Below are 25,356 nucleotides of genomic sequence, written 5' to 3'. Positions count from 1 at the left end.
CACAGGCTGATTGTACCAACACAGCGGACAACCAACATCCCTCTGCAGAAAAAAGCTGTGCTGCATCTGTTGGCCTCTGGTACCTTTCAAACAGCAACTGCCAGAGTTGGAGGAGTTTGATTCCGGTCCAGGAAAGACATGGCTTGGCAGTTCGGGCTGGACTGTTCCCAAGAGGCACAGGGTCAAGGCTGATTTGCATATGGCAATGTCTGAACCGGGGTGGTGTGGAGTGCAAAAAAACGATGGATTTAGGCCCAGATCTCTGTACTGGGGTGAATGTATGACATTGTTCTGCATTCTGTCTATCAACTGTTATTTTTTCTGTTGTAGTGTCAGCCCCTGTTGGAAATGGGATCCCCGGCTGGCCAGGGCTTTCGCCAAAGTCAGTCAGAGACCACCACACCCAAGTCAGGGCAAGGGAGTTACACGCCAAGATAACCCCTACTCACCCTCTAGGTAACGTGGCGCGAGCAGCAAGGCTAAACTTGGAGGCGATGTAAGTTAAGTATTTGCGCATGCACCCCAGCAACAACTCCCAGGGCCCACCACAAAGGAAACTCCACACAAGGTTATATAAAAATAGCCTTTGTATTACACCAAAACACATTAGATAAAACACACACTTTACAATGTGCCAGAGGCACGGGCAGAATTTACAAGGGATTATTTACAAGACAGGGCCACCTGGACCACTGTCAGGAATCAGAAGTAGCACTTTCAGAAATAGCACTTAGTACATAGAATATAGCACAAAATAGCACACAACCAGTAATCACTGGTAACCAGGACCTCACTAGCACCACCTGTACTAGGGAGAAAACAACCACCTACACATCACAATACCTGTGGGGGTGGAAGCACATAACACATGATGCAATGCATAACATTCATTCAGAGGTGTAAGGGAGGAAAACACATGATGCATCACAATACATTCAGAGGTGCAGAAAAAGTACAGTTGCGCCAAACTCACGTAAGTCACCACCTGTGACTGTCCCTAGGCCAACTGGCCTCTCTGGGGCTAGGACGCCCTGTGTCCAAAGTCAGGGGGGCCTAAACGTAGCAGTTGCCCACAAAGTGCTGGGCGACTGGTGCAACAATGTTTGAGCCTGCCAGGGCTCAAGAACAACAGTGGGGGCTCAAGAGCCTCTCTGGGCCCTTCACAACCACTTTGGCGCCTGGAGCCTCTCTCCGGGCCCTAAGAAATAAATGTGGCCCTCCAGACCCTCACTGGGCTCTAAACACGAAATGCTGCCTTGGTGGAGCCCCTCACGGGGGACTCAACTTTGCAAATGCCCCCTGAGCCTCCTCTGGGCTCGCAACAACAATGGAGCCTAGGAGTCTTGGAGCTCCTAATCACTGATGCGGGCGGTGGAGTTCCTCTCGGGGAACTCTGGAACCAAGCAGGGGTCGCCTTGAGCCTCTCTCGGCTCCTCACCACGTGGGGCACTTGGAGCTCAGCACTTCAGCCCCACCGGGCTCTGATGAAGGTCCGGGGGCTCCTCTCTGTGGAGCGGCCCCTCCCTCAACGGGGCCGCTCGCAGGACAACACGGAACCCGCCCCTGCACTCACCGGCTGTCTGGGCTGCAGGGCGGCTCCTCTCGCGCTGCTCCTTGGTTTCCCTCCTCCTCGCTGGGCTCCGGGGCTCTCCCTCGTCCTCGGGAGCCCCGGGGGCGGGACGCAGGCTAGAAGGCGGGACTTCCGGTCGGCCTTTCCTGGGCCGCGCTGGGATTGGTCAGACCCCCAAACACTTCCGGGTCGCCGCGGGCAGCGCGGCGGCTCGCTTCTTAGGCAGGCAGGCAGGCTCCCATGATCCGAGGAGTGGGCTCCCTCGTGATCCAAATAAACCACGGACCTGGGCAATGCCGGGTGGGCACCGGCCTCCTAATCAATTATAAAGCGAGGTAGGCACTCGCTAGGCCGGCAAAGCGCTCCTCAGCGCTTAACAGGCAATTTACAGCGCTCCCTGCGCTAGGCGGACAATCACAGCGCTCCAAGCGCTATAATCAAAAACAAAGCGCTTCCAAGCGCTAGAGGGCATAAAGCGCGCTCCTAGCGCTACAAACAGGATAAAGCGCTCCCAGGTGCCCTCAGCAAGCAGGGCAGAGTGCCAGCAAGTCCCTGGGCAGGCAGGGGGGCAAGGCTGGGCCCAGAGCCAGCTCACTGGGTCTCCAGGCAGGGAGACACCCCAAGTGGCGGTCCTCTGGCCCAGCAGCAGCAACAGCCCCCTCAGGATCCTGGAAGAGAACAACTTCAGTGGGGACACAGCCCAATTTTTATACAGTGCATTCCTTTGTTCAAGGGTGCAGAGTGGGGGCGGAACCAGTCGCAGCTGGTTCTTGAGTACTCTGTTTACCTCAACCACCCTCTCTATTCACTGGCAGGGCTTGGGTCATTAGACACACCACAGGGGGGCGGAGCCAGCATTGTGTGGGGAAAACCCAGCCCATCCAGGACACAGGTACACTCCTCCCACACATCACTCATGCTAATCTCCCACTCACCACCGGGCAGACCCATCCAGACTTCCTGGAGCCTGGCATGCCAGCCAGCTCCAGCCAATCACACGCCAGCACCCTCACAGCACACGTACAGCCATGTCTAGAAATGGCGCTTCCCTACTAGACACATACATGCTGCATACACCGTTGCGCAGCATTCACTCACACGAGTTCACACATACCAGACTCAAGCCTGTACACCCCACGCATCAGGAACTACCAGGGACACATACATTCCCCATGCATTCCTATGAGCGGGCAGGCCTAGCTCAGCACATGCACTCAGAGTGCGCACGCACTTTCCACTGGGACACAGTGAAAGTGCGCAGAGTCCCTAAAATCACCATTGACAGGTCACCATTTAAAGCAAAAAGTCTAGGGGTGAACCTGCCCTAAGGGCCAAAGTCCAACATAACCCCCTTCCAGCCAAAACGCAGGGGAGACCAATCACCACCGTGATGGACTTCCCTGCTTGGGGCGATAGAACACGGACGCGGGCCCACAACTGCAGGGACACCCTCCTGTTCTACGCCATGGTGAACCCAGGGGATTCCTTCTAAACACACTGTCTGGACCAACTGGGCTACCCCACTGGTACTCCCAAGTTGTCCGCGGCCAGGACCAGGCCCTGGGCCACCCAGGTGCCACTGGTCCATGCCAATTCGCAGAGCGGGGGGTAGTAACCCCTGGCACATAGGAGCCATTCTCCACTCTTCCTGTCTGCAAGACAGGACTAGACTGCCACTGGTTCTCCAGCCTAAGGCCTACAACCTCAGGCGGACCAGGAGTCTCAGGGAAGGCTCTCCTCCCCTTACCTCTTCTTCTAGGGTTCCTCCTCCTCCGGCGAGGGGTACTCCTAGAACGCCATTCCAACCCAGGGCTTATCCACTCAGGTTGCACCGGGGTCAGAGGTGGGCTCTCCCACCCTCTGCACCCCCTTCCAGAGGTCTGCCCTCTCCCACTTGGAGAAGTTCCTCTGGAAGAAGAACCGGTCAGGACACTGGTTACAGTCGTCCTACCCTTCAGGTCAGGCTGATCCTGAACCTGGCCATCCAACCTCCGGTCTAAAACCTTTGGTGGAACCATTGCCTGGCACTCCAGGACTTCTGGGGACTTACACTTCATCCCCCTGAGGCTAACAAATGTCACATCTGTTGTGTGATTGTCTGTCTGGCGCAGATCTCCCGCCCTCTGTCCACCTGACAGTGCGTGAAGATCCCCCAGACCAGAAGTGGTGTCACCATGGTCACTACACGGGAACCTAGCCCAACTGGGTAGTCCCTGACCCACTGGTCCAGCCACTGGGGAACTCCCCCAATCACTCCTCACTCTGGACTCCTGTACCCTCCCTACCGGAGCGGTACTGCCAGCATCTAGAACCACAGGAGCTCTGTTTACAGACACTCCAGGTCCTCTACTCACTAGGAGATCTTCCTCAAGTGGACTAACAGGACAGCCTAGGTCCCCAACCTGGTGTTCCCTCAAGAAACCATCCAAGTCCTGAGGCAGGGCTTCGGGCGTCTGGGGAACCTCGGTCTCCCCCTCACTCCTGCTCCACTGAGCCAGGCAGTGAGCCCCTACACCCTCCTCGCTATCCTGGGACCTAGCTGGGCTACACTGAGCCTCCTCCACCACGCTGGGCTGGAGGATACCTGAACCACTACTTTTGGAGTCACTCACTAGGGACTCTAGAGAACCTCTGGCCCTCTCCCAGCGGTCTGCTTCCCTTGCCAGTAACTCTGGATCAGTAAATCCAATTTGCAACAGGTGTTGGCGCAACTCTGGCGAACAACCACTGAGCACCTGCTCTTGGACAATAAGATCAAACAAGACTTCAAAATCAGAGTCAGTGTGAACCTCTACCCAAGCCCACAGTGTATCACAACATTCATCCTCAAAATCTACCCAAGACTGGTGAGACAGTTTCCTACTGTCCCTGAACTTCACCTTTAACTCTTCCTCTGGGAAAACAGGTACCAGACTGGGGGAACTGGGACTGGGATTTCCTACACTGAAATCTAAATAGCTGCCACCACTGGACTCAACCCTCCCTGGGGGATCCAGAAACTCAACACTGCGCGCAGGGGATAGTCTACCCTCCAGAGCTACTTTGCCTCTGGTGGCGGCCCTCTCAGCCTCCTCTATCCTGTCCTGCGCTAAGACCCTCTCGGTCTCCAGCTGTTGCTTCTTAAGCTCCAGCTGTTGCTTTCTAATGCCCAGCTGTGCCATAGCCTGGGCATGCTCCAACCTGAGCTTTTCTAAAGCCAGCTGGTGCTCCCTTTCTCTCCTCCTATCTTCCAGCTCCTCTGGGGACAGGGAAAGGGATGAGGCGCTGCCTCCTACGCTGGACCCAGCAAGGGACTCCCTATCTATGGGGTCCTCACTCTCTGCTGGCGTCCCTGTGCTGTCATCTTCTTCCTCCTCCTCAGACTCTTCAGGGCTCCCCTCTGACCCACCACCCTCATGGTGTGAGACCCGGGCCCTCTCCTCACTGTGCTCACGCTCCCAGTCCTCCTTCTGCCATTGGATTAGGTTACCCCTAAGTTGGGACTGGGTGTCTGACTCATTCACTGCAATGTCTCTCTCCTCGCAAAACTCTCTCAGTTCATGCAAAAACAGACCCCAGACATTAAAAGCAGACTCCATCTTGGCAAGATGCTTACAGACACGTGCAACACAGGGGACTTAACAATCTGAAGTAAGAGTACACAATTCCAAAACTTCAACAATCTCCTTATCAAAGAGAACTCATACTCATGCGTCCAGGAAAACACACCATTCATCCACACACACCCTCCCCTCGGATCGGTAGGGCAGTTTCTACCACCCCTGACTTCTCAACCTGACCAAAAGCGACACAGGTACCAAACTCTGGAAGCAGGGCGGGGGACAAATGTACTGAACACAATCAAATGACACTCTTCAGGAGAAGAAACAATGGAATTTCAAAAACAATAATCCCCAAAAATGTGGTCATCTAAAATGTAGAGCTTTGAAGTGCGGCCAGCCGCTACTGTGGTACAACGCAAACACAAATCCTTATCCTCACCGCTTGCCGCCAATGTTGGAAATGGGATCCCCGGCTGGCCAGGGCTTTCGCCAAAGTCAGTCAGAGACCACCACACCCAAGTCAGGGCAAGGGAGTTACACGCCAAGATAACCCCTACTCACCCTCTAGGTAACGTGGCGCGAGCAGCCAGGCTAAACTTGGAGGCGATGTAAGTTAAGTATTTGCGCATGCACCCCAGCAACAACTCCCAGGGCCCACCACAAAGGAAACTCCACACAAGGTTATATAAAAATAGCCTTTGTATTACACCAAAACACATTAGATAAAACACACACTTTACAATGTGCCAGAGGCACGGGCAGAATTTACAAGGGATTATTTACAAGACAGGGCCACCTGGACCACTGTCAGGAATCAGAAGTAGCACTTTCAGAAATAGCACTTAGTACATAGAATATAGCACAAAATAGCACACAACCAGTAATCACTGGTAACCAGGACCTCACTAGCACCACCTGTACTAGGGAGAAAACAACCACCTACACATCACAATACCTGTGGGGGTGGAAGCACATAACACATGATGCAATGCATAACATTCATTCAGAGGTGTAAGGGAGGAAAACACATGATGCATCACAATACATTCAGAGGTGCAGAAAAAGTACAGTTGCGCCAAACTCACGTAAGTCACCACCTGTGACTGTCCCTAGGCCAACTGGCCTCTCTGGGGCTAGGACGCCCTGTGTCCAAAGTCAGGGGGGCCTAAACGTAGCAGTTGCCCACAAAGTGCTGGGCGACTGGTGCAACAATGTTTGAGCCTGCCAGGGCTTAAGAACAACAGTGGGGGCTCAAGAGCCTCTCTGGGCCCTTCACAACCACTTTGGCGCCTGGAGCCTCTCTCCGGGCCCTAAGAAATAAATGTGGCCCTCCAGAGCCTCACTGGGCTCTAAACACGAAATGCTGCCTTGGTGGAGCCCCTCACGGGGGACTCAACTTTGCAAATGCCCCCTGAGCCTCCTCTGGGCTCGCAACAACAATGGAGCCTAGGAGTCTTGGAGCTCCTAATCACTGATGCGGGCGGTGGAGTTCCTCTCGGGGAACTCTGGAACCAAGCAGGGGTCGCCTTGAGCCTCTCTCGGCTCCTCACCACGTGGGGCACTTGGAGCTCAGCACTTCAGCCCCACCGGGCTCTGATGAAGGTCCGGGGGCTCCTCTCTGTGGAGCGGCCCCTCCCTCAACAGGGGCCGCTCGCAGGACAACACGGAACCCGCCCCTGCACTCACCGGCTGTCTGGGCTGCAGGGCGGCTCCTCTCGCGCTGCTCCTTGGTTTCCCTCCTCCTCGCTGGGCTCCGGGGCTCTCCCTCGTCCTCGGGAGCCCCGGGGGCGGGACGCAGGCTACAAGGCGGGACTTCCGGTCGGCCTTTCCTGGGCCGCGCTGGGATTGGTCGGACCCCCAAACACTTCCGGGTCGCCGCGGGCAGCGCGGCGGCTCGCTTCTTAGGCAGGCAGGCAGGCTCCCATGATCCGAGGAGTGGGCTCCCTCGTGATCCAAATAAACCACGGACCTGGGCAATGCCGGGTGGGCACCGGCCTCCTAATCAATTATAAAGCGAGGTAGGCACTCGCTAGGCCGGCAAAGCGCTCCTCAGCGCTTAACAGGCAATTTACAGCGCTCCCTGCGCTAGGCGGACAATCACAGCGCTCCAAGCGCTATAATCAAAAACAAAGCGCTTCCAAGCGCTAGAGGGCATAAAGCGCGCTCCTAGTGCTACAAACAGGGAAAAGCGCTCCCAGGTGCCCTCAGCAAGCAGGGCAGAGTGCCAGCAAGTCCCTGGGCAGGCAGGGGGGCAAGGCTGGGCCCAGAGCCAGCTCACTGGGTCTCCAGGCAGGGAGACACCCCAAGTGGCGGTCCTCTGGCCCAGCAGCAGCAACAGCCCCCTCAGGATCCTGGAAGAGAACAACTTCAGTGGGGACACAGCCCCATTTTTATACAGTGCATTCCTTTGTTCAAGGGTGCGAGTGGGGGCGGAACCAGTCGCAGCTGGTTCTTGAGTACTCTGTTTACCTCAACCACCCTCCCTATTCACTGGCAGGGCTTGGGTCATTAGACACACCACAGGGGGGCGGAGCCAGCATTGTGTGGGGAAAACCCAGCCCATCCAGGACACAGGTACACTCCTCCCACACATCACTCATGCTAATCTCCCACTCACCACCGGGCAGACCCATCCAGACTTCCTGGAGCCTGGCATGCCAGCCAGCTCCAGCCAATCACACGCCAGCACCCTCACAGCACACGTACAGCCATGTCTAGAAATGGCGCTTCCCTACTAGACACATACATGCTGCATACACCGTTGCGCAGCATTCACTCACACGAGTTCACACATACCAGACTCAAGCCTGTACACCCCACGCATCAGGAACTACCAGGGACACATACATTCCCCATGCATTCCTATGAGCGGGCAGGCCTAGCTCAGCACATGCACTCAGAGTGCGCACGCACTTTCCACTGGAACACAGTGAAAGTGCGCAGAATCCCTAAAATCACCATTGACAGGTCACCATTTAAAGCAAAAAGTCTAGGGGTGAACCTGCCCTAAGGGCCAAAGTCCAACAGTCCCACCCTTCCCGCAATGGACAATGTTGCTAAGTAGCATTCCCCCGGAGTGCAGGTTCAGCCGAAGGGGTAAATGAGGGAGCGCAAGCCCGCTCGGGGTCAGGGATCATACATGCCAACTGCTGTGTGCGTCGCTATTACCACAGCATAAGCCAAAGGTCTACCCTCAACCGCATGGTGAGTTCAGCCAGCCATGAACTTTACATCTGTGCCTGCCCTATCCTTACCATAGACCTACACACATGTGGCCGTCCATCTTGAACGCACAACATCACAGTGTCGTTGTCAGGCATGTGGACATGCGCAGACAGGTATGACAATGGTGTGCCGTAGGAGTGCAAGTGATGCAACCACTCAGCGCACACTAGTAAATAGGCTCGGGGATGGAGGAGCAGCAGTGAGGCTACGTAATACACATAAATGCTGCTCATTTGCTACAAGCAGTACATCTCAAACAGGAATCACTAAGTCACACATATCACACACCAATGTACCAGTGAGCCTGCCAAACCATCATACAGATCGAACTATTGACTCATGTCTCTCTGCACTGACACAGGTGATCAAGGATATGCACTTTGCGCTTGGATGATGACACGCCTCCGAGCCCGATCACACAGACCCAGAGGCAGTACAATGCGGCCCACAAATGCACCAGGGGCATTGTGGAAAACACATTTGGCGTGTTGAAGTCACGTTTCAGGTGCCTGGGCATCACAGGTGGAAGGCTCCTGTACAGTCCACACATTGTGTGCAAGATGATCATTGCATGTTGTGTGTTGAATAACATATGTGCATGCACCAATGCATGATACAAGGGCCATATGCACCGGACTATGATGGGGAAGATGATGCAGATGGACCACACCTCACTGCAGCTGCAGCAGGAATAGCCCGTAGGAATACCATCATTGACAATTTCTTCACATGAGCACCTCATATTGTGACAGTCCTTAGCAATCATGGGACAGTACAAAATGACCACATGCACAGCATGTGCAAATATATGCATTCCAAGAACATTCCCTAAGTGCATGTCACTCATCTATATAAACAGATCACTCAGACAAGTGTAAGTGCGACATGTAGTGCTAACAATTTCATAATTTGATGATAGATGGTGGGTGTGTCACATCTGTACGGAGAGGCTGTTTAGGGTGTAATGCATTTGAAATGCCAGTTCTGTGTGTCAACGATAGTACGGAATCCCACTCTTCAGCGTTTTACATGTGTCCCAAATCAATACATATAGGCTGTCATTAGTGACCTACAAGTTACAACAGGGCTTCTTTTGGGGTCAAATACGTACCACCATGATCCAGGGATGCACCCTGTGACTCAAATCCCACAACATGAGCAACATGTACGTAAGGGGGAGTCACTGCCCCTGCATTCGTCCATGCTTTCACACTTGATTGATCATAGACATGACACATTTGTGTAAAGGAGGTGTTGTTTGTCCCTCTGCAATGTGAAGGGGCGATGCAGTTTCACAGTGTGTTCCATGTATACTTCCGCTTTGGCACAGTTTACATGCAGACTGCATGTCAATGTATATTGTGACTGTTTGTAAGGAGATGCCTATTTGATGCGGGACAATGGACATTTGTTATACATCACGGATGTGGGGTTGTACTCGTAGATTGTTATCTCACCGTTTTTTTCACTGCTTTTCTGGTGTATTTACCCGCATGATGCGTGGGAATTGCAGTCCTGTCGCTGGTTATCGCTGATTTTTGTACCGCGGTTTGGGACATAGACTATTTTTTCGCATTTGTATTTCACATTTTTGCAACATCGCGTTGATTTTAATGCGTCATTTGACTCGTTATCGTGAGACTTTCTCATGGTACCCCTGTGTTGAGAATACAACATTAACACAGCGTTATTTTCCCGCGATGGACTGCGATGTGAAGAGTTGCGTTAAGCTAATTTTGCGATGATTTTCACATGTTCTGGAGAATATCTCTGTAAAATGGCACGGAATGTCCATGCCAAGAAGGAGTTGCAGAGCCGTATACACTTGTGTAAACAATATTCACACATATTCCATAGTTTGACCAAGTTCATCCAAGTTTTATTTCCAATTTAATTCCAAAATGTTACTCGTTCTTTCTCTGTCACGTCAAAGATATAACGTTTTTTTGTTTTTTGCATCTCAATACTCTGAGAATGCCCATCCAGGCTTATTCACAGGCAATATCTTAAAACTTGGTGGTTCAAGAACATTCATTCTACCCAATGCATTTCGGTCCACTCGACCTTCTTTGGGGGTATCTATAATATTAAAAGCATATTTCAATGAACACTGCATTTTACATAATAATGTTGCAACAAACAATAAGCCCAAATATCCCTTATCAAACGTGTAAATGAATTATGTATGTTGACTCCTAAACACGCTGTTCACTGCCCTGCAATCTTTGTGCTTCCTGCTAAAACTACCCTAGTTCACATTCCACATACTCTAGATGTGCCCTCCCTGTGAACCTCACGCTCAAGACCCCTTTAAAAAAGAACAAAAGTGAACCATAAACAAATATAGAACTACGTCGATCTAAAAAAAGTGTGCCTCCATTCCCCAACAGGTGTCCTCTCACAACTCAACATTTTTCTTTCTCTGAATTACCAATCAATCACTATGCATACCTGGCACAAAACGTTCTGCATTTCAACCGCCTTACTTTCCTCATCTCCCTTCGACAACGTTCTGAATCATGCTACTCCCTGTTTAAAGCCCAATCCACCCACCTGTATTCAAATCTTCATCACGTGGTGCTTGAGCCTCACCGTGTTTCTTAAGTGGCACGGACATTCCGTGCCATTTTACAGGGCTTGTTATGTCATGTGCTTGTTTGGGACGAAGCATATCGGAGTTTTGCACGCTAAACGGGATAAAACACACCAAAAGAAACATTAAGTCAGACAATGAAAAAGAAAAGGGTGTGCTTCAGGTCAATTTACAGTGAAGTACTTGAGAATATCCCCCCAAGAGACAGTGAAGGGACAAGTCAGAAAGCCTCGTGGCAGCATGACATGGATAACTCTTGGTTTATCGGGACCTGGTTCGTGGTAAGACATGGAACTCACTAAGGACGTCACGGGTTGCTACTTTAGTGGGGTGAGAACTACACTTCACAGCCTTAATGGGCAACATCTGAGATTGCAGAGATCAAGGGAAAATGTGATGGAGAGTAGGGAGTAACACACTGTAAAATGATATTACTTAAAAAAGAGTCACCTTTAGAGCATTCCTAAAGGAAGACCTTAAAATAGGGCAATGTCTCATTAGGGAGCACTGCCATATTCCATCAACAAGTTAAAGTATGATTTCATCAAGGTGTTAAGAGCAATCAACAGAACATCTACATACAATAGTAACACTTGTCTCTTAAGTAGACTTTGGTACACCCAAAGTCCCACTTGTTGCCCACAAGTTTGTGAAACATCCATTAGATTTTTAGAAACTCTTGTTAATTACCTCTGCTGGATTGTAGCAGCCCCGCAAATCTCCATTTAGAATAGCATTCCAATGAAACACCTCTTAACATGGGGTGGGCCTGACACTTTGACAGGCACCTGGGCAGGCACTGAAATGTGTAGACTATGAATAACCAGTTCATTGTGAGTTGATTGTAGCTGTACACATTACCCTATTCTTGGGAGTTTGTGCCTTCATTACCCAACATAATTTCACGAGGAGCTGTGCCCATCATGACTAGCATTTGCCAGCAAAACAGCCAGAGTTCTCTAAGAGGCAACAGCTATCGCTGTAATAGACAACAACATAATTTTTTTGTGTAATGACAGCAAATTATATATTTAATAAAATAATATTGATTTGAGAGTGAATAACCTGAAACTGAAGGAAGCATTATAATATTTACCTTAGGTTATAAGAGGACATGGTTTTATTCTATAAGTCTTTGAGTAATTTAAGGTTAACATTCAGAACTGAGGCTGCTCTGCTCGAGACGGCTACAATCGAATTACTTGAGGGAGCCTAGAGGCAGGGAAGTTCTGGACTTCAAGTAACATGGCAGCAATATGTGAAAGGGACACTTAAATCGCTCCCTTAGCTGAGTGGAAAGGTCCCTGGACACTTTCCTCCCATGAGCTACAGGAAATGTCTGGAGGTTTTTCTTCTGGAAAGTTGGTATTTTTGTTGGAGTTTGCATGATGGGAAATCTGTCTAGGCTCCAACTACCCTCTAAGCCTGACCTATGCAATCTTTTTCATGACATAGCTCTTCTGTTTTGTTCAGAAAAAAAGAAGCAATGGAACACAATAAGGACAGCGAGGAACTTGTCGATTGGTGCTTTTTGATGGCCTCCTAACTTTCCTCATTTTTAAGAGAGTTCTAGATCCATAACATTCGGGAACAAGCCAGGTTTTCCATGACATATCTCCCATGTTTTGTTCTGAAAAAAGAGGCAATGGAACACATTAAGGACAGTTAGGAACAGGTTCATTAGGAATTTAGCACTCTTCAGTGGTATCCTAGCTTTTCATTTGTTTAGAGAATCCTAGAACCACCAGGATTCACCCCACTGCCTTGAAGCAGTAGAAGAAAGGAAAAAAATAAAATGCTAATAATGTAATGTCATTAACATTTTAGCCTGTTCTCCTGCTGCGGCAGGTTTGCGTGATGGGGTGGAGCTGCAGAGCAGGGTTGAGTGATAGCACCCTCCTAAGTGTGCAATGACTGTTTGGCCTGCCCTCTTTGCTTTGCCAAACTTTCATGCAAACTTTCCCTGTTATCCTTGCAGACTGCATTACAGCCTGCATGAAGAACATGCCCAGGCTCTCAGTCTCTGGCTAAGCGCCGAACCACAGTGCTCAGACCAATCACAATGCTGCATTGCAGCCTTGTTATTGGTCAGGGCAGCCTAGGTACTTACCAATCATAATGCTGTATTGCAGCGTTGTGATTTGTCAGGGGAGCCCGGCTGCCTGCTTCCTGTTTCATTCCTGATGCGCGAAAAGATGACTGAGAGACGCGGTGTTAATGTAAGTTTTTTTTTTCATTTTTAAAAAAAATATCCCTTTACCCCCACCGATCCATGCCGGTCACTACTGAGAACCACAACATTTGGGAACAAGCCTGGAGGAAAGGGGAAGAAAAAAGTTACATGCTTCTTCTTTTGAGGATATGCAAGAAAAGCTGTCTGATTGAACCATTCACTGTCATACAACTTGATGTCATGGGCTTTGAAGATAAATTCCTGAGCTGTTAAATTCAAGTTTTCCCAAAAGACAGGAGTCTGCAGTCCACTTGAAATGATTTCTGAAAGTAATTTGGGACCAGTTGTCTAGAAATTGTGGCCATAAATGTAGCTGTGCTAAGATTGTGTTTTTAGGTATGTACGCCCCAACTAATTTATTGAACACAATGTGAGGAGGCTATAACAAAGGGGCTGGTTTCCAGTCTGGTGGTCTTGGACCACCAGACTTGTGGCGTCGTAGCGGTGGTGATCCTGCATCCGCCACATTCGAGGCAGCTTTTAGGGCCAGCCACCACTGCACCAGCTGCACCAGGGAACCACCATTCCCTGTCGGTGGTGCATGCAGAGGGCCTATATATTATGCAGGGCTGGACAGCCACGGTCCGCTGAGCATATTATGAGTTTACCCTCCGCAAGCCTTTTCATGCCAGGTTCACCACCATGAAAAGGCTCCTGGAGGGGAAACAAAGGGGGCCCACAATGCTCCACCACCATGTGGATCCATTCAGGGGTGCACCACATGTGCCCCACTCTCTGCTTGCATCTCCCCAGTTCCAGCACGGCATAGACATTACGGTCCATGCCGTGCTGGAACATATTTGTTGTTCCCACTGCGGTGCCCTTTTTCAGTGCAGCACCTTGGGAACAGCAAAAGGACCATCGGCCTGCACAAGTTCAACTCGTCATCAGGTGGGCGGTCTTTGCATGGCTTTGGTGCTGCTGCACTGGCGGAGAGCTGAAGCAGAAGCGCCAAAGGCAAAATAAGCCCAAAAGTCCTTAGAGAAGCACTGGCAGTTCTCCAAAGACATGTTTACCTTGAACTACTTATAGGAGTTCCCAAGGATAACTATTTCTGCACCTTTTGGAAAAGTGGACCCCCTCTAAGGAAGACTGAAGATCAGGGAGAAAAGGGGAAAAAACTACAATGAACACAGAAAAAAATATACCGCCCGCTTGACCTCTATTTCTTTACTTTGTAGAATGAATCTTAATGGGTTATACTTATATTTTGTGAGACAGACAGGATGCTTGTTGCCGAACCTGCCAGGATCATCTATGGGACATGTTGATTACAATTCCGAATTGGATTCAATCTTGTAAGCCTGAGCCCTCACTAACAGAATATAAGTCAGGGATCCAACAAATGATAAGATTGTCTATTTTATATGGTTCCCCAGTGTGGTGACACCACAACAGACAACAGGTAATAACGCCAACTTAGAAGCGATGTCGCTCACTATCAAAGACAATATCTTGGAAGGATAAGCAGAGAGAATTCTTACTGTTTATGCAGGTCCAACAGAATCCGATCCCTATAGGAGTCATTCAGAATTGACCCAGCTGACTCACCAATAGCGGGTTAATTTTAAGGCGGCAATCATCTGAGAACTTTCCTTGCATCATTATTATCTGTAACCGTACCATTAGGTGAAAGCTATATGATTTGTGAAGGTCCTGAAGAAGGTAGTTAAAATCAGAGTTATTCCACTGAAACGTGCATCGACCTTACTGTATGTGCTCAACCCACGACACGGTCATGGAGATTTACAATATCTATGTCCCCTTCTGACCAGCATGTGTATGTATTTTTTGGGGTTGCTTGCGAGTTTGATTGGTATGATTGAGTGTGAATGTGATTTTCTTAATGTGCTCAGAGTGTATGATATTAATTTAGGGGTCCAGTGAAAAGCACCAAATTAAATTTGTATACGAAAATATGATATTGTTGGTTTATGTAGAAAATGTGTAAAAAAGAAAAACTTGTGATAAAAACAATTTTATGAATATGTATGTCTTTTTAGAATAAAAATATCGTTCTTTTTCATACTATCAATGTAAATAAATACAAGTACCAACTAAAATGAATAAATACAATTTCTGAACAATAAGATGGTGCTGCATTTATGATGTCTCAGAAAATATATTTATAACCCATTAAGATTCATTCTACAAAGTACAGAAATAGAGGTCTAGATGGAGGTATATTATTTTCAGTGTCTATTGTAACTATTCCTACACTACACACAATTTGGGATGCAATAGTTGATTTAGATTTTCGCAGGATAGGGCTCTATGTATATCAGTGGTACTCCTGCCTCATCATACTCACAGTTCCACTATTAGGTTGAGAGCCAGGGGAAACACTGGATTACTGTCAGTTGAGCCTTCACTGGCAGTGGCATATGAATCTCCTGACCTGACTGTGCAGCTGCCACAAGGCCACCAGGTCACAGTGACAAAAGTTTCACTGTGTTTTAGGTGGAGAGATTGTTACTAGAACTTCTTGCCCTAGACTGCCATTTAAGACATTGTGGTCCTAGACACAGAAATTGACTCATTGCTCAGAAACACACGGCTTTATTCACAAAGGTAAACTTGCACATTTGTGTAAATTTACGATTGTTTTCAATTCAGAATGGTATTTTGCGAGTAGTATCTTAACAACTGCAGAGTATACACAAATAAAAAGATAAGGCAGTCCCATCTTTTCATTTGCGGAGACTCCACAGTCGTAAAGATACTACTAATAACATACCTTTGTGAATAGCAAACACTTGTAAACTTATACAAAAGTGTATGTTTCCCTTTGTGAATCATGCCCAACGAGAGGAAGCTCTCTGGGCATTGGGGACATTTTCTTTTTCAAGAATACAGTCTTGCTTTTGCAAGCAGGAGCATCAAACATGGCACCTGCTCAGCAAAGTTTCACTGTTTGCAGAAAAGCGAGAGATACCCGCCAGCCTGAAAGGGATCTCTCAGTATTATGGACAGTCTTCTGCCAGGAATATGGATGCAATGGCCTCAGCAGACCTGTAGGCCTGGCAGATCAAACGCCATACTGTAAATCTGCCCTACGGTCATTTTGTTTGTGGTGCACTTCGGCAGGCAAGATATCCAGGTTCATTTTGCACAGTGCTATTTACTATGGTAAATGCTTCAGCAGGTTTTCGTGGTTAAGGTATCTGGCCTTGAGGATCCCTTACTGGCTACAGCTTCTAAATTTGCTCTGCTGGAGGATTTTGAGAACAAAAATGAAACTAGAGGGCTTATCTAGAGTTTGTTGGACTGGACATTCCTTCAAAACCAGGTGGATATCATGTCAACCATATTGCAAGTGCCAGAGGCTATAATGCACATGTAATATGTGGATGGGACATCCACCGAATTTATGATAGAGTATCTGGTCCACCAAACTTTAAATAAGTCCCTATGCTCAACTGTAATACTTTGGCCTGGAGCAAGGTGGAAAATAGACCCGTGCAATTAAGCAACCTCAGTGGCTATGTAATACTGCTCTATCTCACTCAGAGCTCTTGGTGCCCAATCTGAAGGTGACTTGCTAAGCTACGTGATTTTTTTAAATAAATATGCTCCCAGGTTTCCAGGTCCAGGACAGATTAAATTTAAACTATGATAAAAGGGTGTTTCATATTCAATTCAATTCATATACCTTTATTTCGGCAAATGTTTAGCCATAAAAGATGTTCGAACATATTAAAAAATACAATATACATAGGTGAGAAGTAAGTTCAATTAAAACAAAAGTAAATTGACAGCAGTACAGGAGCAGGTAAGTGTCCAAAATACACCGTACAAGTTGTTGCATAAAATCCTGAGAATTACAGTACATCCATTTTGTCATTGGTAACAATCAATTACCAAGTGCTCATGTGGTTAGTTTTATGCAGTGATTGTTAGAAACCTATGCTTGTGCCACATAGCTGCCAGAAATGTTGCTACACCGAATACAATAAAACTGGTTAACTGTTTTGAGTATTCTATAAGCTTGCATACAATGAGTAAATCCCAAGTTTTTACAGACAGGTGTGAGCCAGTACCTTCTAGACTTTTGATAAGCATGACAGAATTCTCATAAATTTTAGCTCAGGTCTTGAGAACTGGCAAAATGACCTTCAAGTGTTTCAAGTGAATACCACACAAAGTATGGTATATTCTGACAATACGGCATCCAGAGAATGCATTAACATGGGAGTTCAGAATAGTGAGCTGTGTGTGGCATACCTCCGGGTTTGATAGTCTTAGCAGGATGTCATCTGCACAGAGCAGTGCTTTAAGTTAATCTTCTGGGGTCAAGATACCTCAGATATAAGGGTGGTTCTTGAAAACTATTGCCAGGGTCTTAGAGGGAAAGAATAATGAATAAGGGGAGAGGGGATGTAAGAAATTGGGTTAATGGAGGTGGAAGCCGCACTGAGGAAACAACCACAATCGTCACTAAATGAACCTGCACATTGCTGGTAGGCTTAAGTTGGAGGCAATGTGTAAAGTATTTATGCAGCACACAAACAACACAAGAGAACCCCTAAATCATTTTTAGAAACATAGAATGCATTTTATTAAATAAAATGATGCCATAACAAGAAAAATCTAATCAGTAGACCTGGAGATATTACATTTTTAAGTTTCTGGTGAAAATGGCACCTTAAAAGCACAAGGCTCCACTTGAGGTCATCTGGTCATGCTAAACTGGGGGTAAGTGACAAGTTGAGACCTACCACAATGGAGTGAGGATCAGATACATAGGCCAAGTTAGTCTCACTGAAGAGTTACTTGCTGAGTCTGTGGCAAAGAGTTCTATTTCACGTTTCATAGCAGTAGCATGAAGAGCAGGCCAGGCATTGCGGGCAAGCACAGCCGTAGCACAAAGAGGCAATCAGGCATTGTGGACGGATGTTGCTGGAGTTAAAAATGCAGATGTTGTGTTAGTGGTTGTGGGAAATTGGGGTACTGGTTGAGGGGGGTGAACCCCTACTCAAGTAACAACCACAATTCTTCTCAGGGTGAACCACAAGAAGCATCAAATTAACCTGTGCTGAACCCTCTGGTAGCTTGGCACAAAAGCAGTAAGGCTTAACATAGAGGCAATGTGTAAAGTATTTATGCAGCACTTCAAACAGTAATAAAGTGAAAAAACAACACAAGAAAAATCCCACATCCAATCTAGGGAAAAAGTGTTAAATCACAAAGTGCCAGCTTTGATTATAATGGTCACACCAGACTAGACAAAGTCACAACTTACATTAAATCTTGGAGCATTGCACAATCCTGCGTTAAGCATGTGTCTAACAGTGGCGGGTCCGAAGAAGCAGTCGAGAGGGCTTGCAAAGTGAGGTCCTGCGTTATCGTTGAGGAATTCATGAACAGTATGAAAGTGAAAACAGGTTGTAAGAAAATAGCCTACCAGGATGAACCTTTTTTGGAAAATGTAAAAAACTGGTGTATGCATTTGTTATGCCCATTTCAATATAATTGGAGGAGGGAGAGGCTGCCCTTAATAAAGAAGTCTATGAGAAGTAATGTTATGCTATAATTAAAAGAAAGAAGAGTTAAACAAAGTGATTTACAGGCTCGCTAGAGTAAGAGTGTCTATGGCATCTGCTCCTTTGGTGGATAAACATCTGCCTTATTGTGAGATACCTGCATGATTAGAGAGGATCTCATTGAAACCACCCAAGTCTCTGAAGGTATAAGACTTTCGTACGTTTTTGAAGTGGTAGCTCATCAAAGAACATTCATATTGCTAAAATGTATAACTACCCACTAGCCTTAAGCACAACAATGTACTGTGAAAGCATGAAACTAATTGGAAAGAAAACTTAGTGAAGGTTGCTTTTTTACAGCAGTGCCAGGACCATGACACCAATTTAGACCATATTTCATAGATCCATTAGAAGGAATCTGGAAAGGGTGTATGAAACTCATAGAGCTATCATAGTTGCAGGACTCTGGAAAGCTTTGCAATAACCCTAGAAAGGAAACACTAAAAAGAGGTGACAATTCTATGAGTTAATAGCCTGGATTAGGTGTAATGAACTATGATTCACTGGTCAGTGCACAGGATAATGCTGGCACTTGCTACCATCTCTTCAGAACATCCTTGGACCTGTTGCTGAGAACATCTAGAAAGAAGATGCTTCTGTCTGACTGCCGGAAGTAGACAATTCAAGAACTCCAGAATTCCCCTGTTACCCAAGGACTGGAACTGCTCTCCAAGGTCAAATAGTTGGCCTTCTGTTTCACGCTAGATGATGGAAAAACCAAAGGACTCCTGATGCATCTTACCCCTGCCCTGCAGAAGCCCTTGTTAGAGAGAGACCTGGGCCTTAAAGTGTCCAGAAGGAATTCTATGCTATGCTGAGGAAAAGTGTAAGTTTGTCATTTCTACCACCTCTGGAGTATCAGGTTCCCCAGGAGCGAGCACCCTAACTGGGCAAGAAAAAAGAAGTGGTCTATTTACCAAATTCCCATGCATCACAGCAAAAAAATGCAGCGGCAATAAAATACTGTGCTGTGTGGGAAGGAAAGACCAGGAAAGTTACATTTTTACAGAAATGTTTTCTCTTCTCCTGCCTTTATAGCTCCGGCGCACAATCAAGCAGCTGTGCGCCACGCAAATACCTTTGCCCCATAGTGCTGGGTGTATGATGAGCCTAGCATAGGTTTTCTACTAGAAGGCAACCCTTCCAGAACACAATACTATGCTTAGACTAATTTAAAAACTTTTTCTACTTAATATGTGTGCAGTACAGTGCAGCACACATGCAAAGTCAGAAAAGAAAAGAGAAGAGCGATAAAAGCATTTCTTCTTCAAAACGCTTATTTGAAATGGGCATTATTTTTATGATGCAAAACGTTGTCTGCTTTTTTTAGTAGATATGGTTTTGCATCATGTCCATGCAAACCCATGACATGCCCCCTTGGCACTAAGTAATGCAAAGCAGCTCTGCTTTGTGCCACTCTCAAGTTAGTTTCTAGTGCAATACAAGTTTTGTGCTGAAATTGAAACTGAGAAAAAAAGGATTTTGGGCCACATATATGATCATTGATGTTTGTGACTAGCAAATTGCATTCAATTGCGATTCGCAAATTGTGAGTCGCAAACATCAATGTATACCAGTGTCAGAGACACTGTTTGTGATTCCCAATAGGGTCGCAAATTGCATGCCCCATGCATATTAATGAGGCAGTCACAATTTGCGACCCCATTGGAAATGGCTGGCACTCCCAGGGATGGTGGCCTGCTGAGGTCAGCAGACCTCCATGACTAGGACTGCTTTGTCAATAAAGCAGTTTTATTTTTAAATGTAGCCCATTTTCCTTAAAGGAAAACGGGATGCATTTAAAAAAAAAAGAGAAATGAAACGTTTTTGTTTCATTTTTTAAGGGCAAGTAGTAGTCCCTAGGACCACTGCCTGCTCTTAAAAAATGTTTGCGCACCCATTCACAAAGGGTAGGGGGTCCCCTGAGGACCCCTTCCCGTTTGCGAATGGTTTACCACACACTTGAAGTAAGTCTTCTGTGACACAGCACAAAATCTTAGTAAATATTCCCCCAAATTTGCACTGTTCAGTGCTTTTTGCTGTTATGCCTGTTATGCCACAGCTTCAGCAGGACCTCATGTTAAACCCAGCTGGACCTGCCACACTGGTAATTTTTGAGAATAAAAAAGAGATTCATTCCATAAGTAAAGCCCTGGACAGTGCAAACAACAAATCTAACTCAGCACTGAAGGAATCTTGGTGGCTATAGAGTTCAGTTTTGTTCCACTCAGCTTATGGTACTAAAATTAAGAGTTTTAGTTGGATCTTGACAACGGTGTATCCAGTTTTGATTTCCCCTCCCCAGTTTAATCTTTTTGCCTTGCTAAGTTGAAGTACTTGGAACTCTAGAAAATATAATACGAGCTTTATTTAGAGTCAGCAGACAAGGTTACAAATTTGACCATCAAACTCACAGTTCATCTGCTCTATTTAAAGTCACGCTCACAGTTAAGTTTCTGATGGAAAAGACTCAATTTTCTTTCCCCGTGGAAACCTCTGAGGAACAGCCCAATGACGTTGCACCATTTGCCAAAGTTCCTCAGATTATCCTCCCTATATATGGCCCTGTCTACCAATATAATGCAAATGTTACAATATACTTTCTTTCCTGTTTGGGGCCACCAGGGAAAGCCTGGTTATTCTGAAGGGGAAAAGAAATAAATGACATTAAGGAAAAAACTCTAAGAGTATCAGGGACATTTATTTTTTTGTTTAAAAAAGAGATTCTATTACTTTTAGAGTTTGTTTTAAAACAATAATATTTGCTGGGTGGGGGCTCTGAACAAGGCACCCAAGCAGCAAAATTGTAATACCTTCAAAGGAGCCACCGCGGCAATGGATCCCCAGAAGGCACATAGATCTCTACAAGCCATACAGGGATCTCAAAGTGTGGCAGCCTGCAGTCCGCCAAAGCAGGAGAGTATATCCTCCACTGCTGTGGTGGAATGGAGTTCAGCCTGCTAAAAGTTAATTAAGGTCCTATACCCTGGGGCATAAACTCTGACTGTGTGACCCACTGGGCATAGCCTCCATCCCGGTTGGCCTAAAATTGACATGCTGTTCCAATTAACCACAAACTGAATTTTGGATTGTATTTCTTGATGCTTTTTTGCCTCAAAATTAAAAAAAAATCCCATCACTATTTTTCCTTCTCTTATTTTAATTGCTTTTTGTGTCTTTTGTGAATGACATTGTTGATTTGTTCTATTTTCTACGTAAATTAGGGATTTTATTGTTTTGTTTACTTGACCATAAAATTGTTGTTAGTACTTGAGCTTAACATACATTTGGCTGATGAATTACTCTTTTTTTTTTTGCAGAGTTTTATATAGCGCGAACTAGACCCAAACCGAATCAGGTATCAGAGCGCTTTACATATTTTCCAGTTACGTTACATGAGGATACACTTTCATTTTAGGCATGGGGAGATTAAGTGATTTGCTCAGAATCACAGGAGGTTTTTGGCGTCGTTACCGAGACTCGAACCCAGATCCCCAGGTCCGAGGTCGAGCGCCCTAGCCGCTAGGCTTAAAACACCATTGTCAGGGGTTAAACAGATATGCTTTATGAACTCTTCTGGGACCTAACCAGGGTGTCTTTCTCAACATTTTAAGGCCACTGGGGTACACAATTATTGAATATCGTTCCAACTCTATTCTTACCTGAAGGTATTGTGTAGATACTCAGTGGTACCAACTTTTATGCATAAGCAACATCCCAAGAGCACAAATGGCTCAGTATGAACCACAAAGTTGCCTGGATCAGTCTTCCTGGTTTATCAATTGGGTGCTGGCCATCAAGCTCAGTAAGTCAAAGGGAGCAGCTATGAAAAAGAGAAAGTAATAAAAGGAGGTATGAAGAGGGGTGCGCTCATATGACTTTTTTTATAACATCACAAATACGCTTGCAGGGTCAATCTCTCAGGCAGCTCATCTACATCGTTGGTATAGAGTTTGAGGGAGTCAGCAGATCTTGCCCAATGTGTTCCTAGGGTTTCATGGTGAGGGGTCAGTGGACTCATGCTGTCTTCAAGCTTTCTTCAGGTGCATGACTCTATGGGTTGACTTGGGTCTGCTATTCTGAACTACAGCACCAGCAAGATAGTCAATTAGAGTTTTGGCAGGGCCTTTGGCTCAGTTAGAAGAATGTAAACAGAATACTGGGTATATTGCTTCTCTCTTCTGCAACAAAAGGTATTCACTGGTCCATGCCCAGGTACATTTTGGGAGGGTTGGTGCCCTTTTAGATGATATTCAGTAATTCAAACATCTGGTAAGGACCCAATCATAGTAAATGCTTTCTTACAATTTGAAAATGGCAGAAAATCAGGTTGCAATGCTGTTTTCTCCTCAGTGAGGAGTCTGGAATTCTGTGCAATAACACTGGAATTTGCTTTTATTTCAGTACTATGATCCGGTTCCTGCTTCCCATGGCTAACTTATGGTAAAAGCAAGCTCACAATCCTTTGTTGTACAGGTCTACAACATGGTAGATCTAAGATTAGCATTCCATTACTGAAACAAAAAATGGAAGATAAGGGGGGTCCCGAGATATTACAGGCTTCTTAAGCTGTCAGCAGAAATGAAAAAAAATAGCACTAGAGAACTTCAGATTAGGATGATGCTGGAGGTTCTGCTCACAGGACCTCTGCTGAGATAACAGAGCACTATTTAAGGGTCCATAACTGGGCTGGTATCACTTGGTTGGAGGAGGACTCATAGAAGACAGAGCCTGTGTACTGGATTCAAGGTGATTGGAGCCTTTTCTGTCCATGAGGTTCTGATCAGGAGTCCAGCCAACTAGCCCTTGGAGTCACTTTGGTGTCCTTGGGTTCAAGATGTAGATCCAATCTATTTCACTAAGGCAGCAGGGTAGCAGGGCAACAGGGCACCAGATTAGCAGTCCTTCTTGCAGAGCAGCACAGCAGTTCTTCTGAATCTTCCACAGGTCCAGGGTGTATTGAAGTGTTGGATCTGAGGGTTCATTATTGATACCTAGTGCCTGGTTTGAAGTAGGAGAAGCTTCTAGAGACTTCCTCCCAGAAATGCTTGCAATTTATTGCCTCTTTAATCAGGCCTGAGCTTGTTTAGGGTCACAAAAGACTAGGGTCAATCACTTTGTGAGTGTCCCTCGGCAAAGCCTTGGTGATGTGCAGGTGTGGTAGGTGCCAGCTCCTCCCCCTCATGATGTCCAAGATGGCCCATCCTGCCAACATCTTTTCCCCTTCGTCACACTGTCTGGGAGCAATACACAAAGACCAACTGGCAACTACTCCTTATCACGTGAATCAGGATACAGGCTGCAGGCACAGAATGATTAGGGCAAGAAAATGCCAACTTTCTAAAATTTGCATTTTCAGAATTGTGACGTAAAATCTAACTTTAACATTAAAGAGGGTTTTAAATTACAATCCTTTAGGCACCAAACTCAACATTCCTACCTGCTCCCAATTAAAAGTATTCACTTATTACATGTAATAAGGTAACCCAATATTATCCTATGGGAGAGGTAGGCCTTACAGTAGTGGAACTCAAATTTAAGAGCTTTTCACTACCAGGAAATGTAAAACTTAAACATACATGTTCAACTTTTTAAACACACTGCACCCAGTCCTCTGGGCTGTTTATGTTAAGGCTAGCTTTTATGTATTAAAATGGAAAATGTTGACCTGTCGAAGGGTTTACTTTACCAGGTCGAAATAGCAGTTTAAAATTTCAAACACATGCTGCAATTGTACCCCTGAGATGTTTAAATGGCTACTTAAGCAGGACTGCCAGCCCACTAGTAGCATTTAGTTTACAGGCCCTATGTACATGTAGTACCACTTTACTAAGGACTTACAAGTAAATTAAATGTGCCAATTGGGTGTAAGCCAATTTTTCCATGTTTTAAGGAGAGAGCAGGAACACTTTAGCACTAGTTATCAGTGGCTAAAGTATGCAAAGTCTCAAAACTAGCAAAAAGAGGATTGAAGGCAAAAAGGTTGGGGAACAACCGTGCCAAGGATGTCAGGCCACCATATACAATGGCAGTCTTTTTATTATATAGTCTCGGACTGAGGTACAAACCAAATGGTGTGGGCTCCACAGCAGTGACACTTGTAAGCTGTAAAGAAAAGCAGATTAACAACATGGCCGTGTAGGTGAAAGGCTGGAAGAAATCCTGCTGGGTGTCAGTGGTGTTTTGCAGTGTGTTGCGTGACACCATGAAATCAAAAGATTCTGCGCATCATCAAAGAACCGAGAGTGATATTAGAGTCGAGCCCTATGAGCCAACACACAATTACACTGTTTCATCGATTAAAAGGTGGCGAAGATCTTTGCAAGCAGGCTCACTGTCTGTCAGTTTGATGCTGTTAACCGTTCAATTAAATGAAACACAGAGCTGAAACTAGGACAGCCCGGTGTAGCAAACGGCGGTCCTATTGATGTTTTGGGAACACTCTAAAGATAAAGAAATAAAATCTATTGTTCTTCTCCGAGAGAGGCTGGCAGCGGTGATGAAAGAGATCAGGAAATGATTGATGGAGTCTTGCATGCATTGCTTATTACTTCCATACAGGAGCCTGCTTATATTGTCATGTTTGTACAAGTATAAAGCTGCTAAATTAGTGGAGGTTAGAGGCAAGGACGGGTTCCATGAGGACAAGC

This window comes from Lissotriton helveticus, chromosome 2_1 (genome assembly GCF_964261635.1).
Source record: "Lissotriton helveticus chromosome 2_1, aLisHel1.1, whole genome shotgun sequence".
In the NCBI taxonomy this organism is placed as follows: Eukaryota; Metazoa; Chordata; class Amphibia; order Caudata; family Salamandridae; genus Lissotriton; species Lissotriton helveticus.
Note: the sequence above shows the minus strand (reverse complement) of the source record.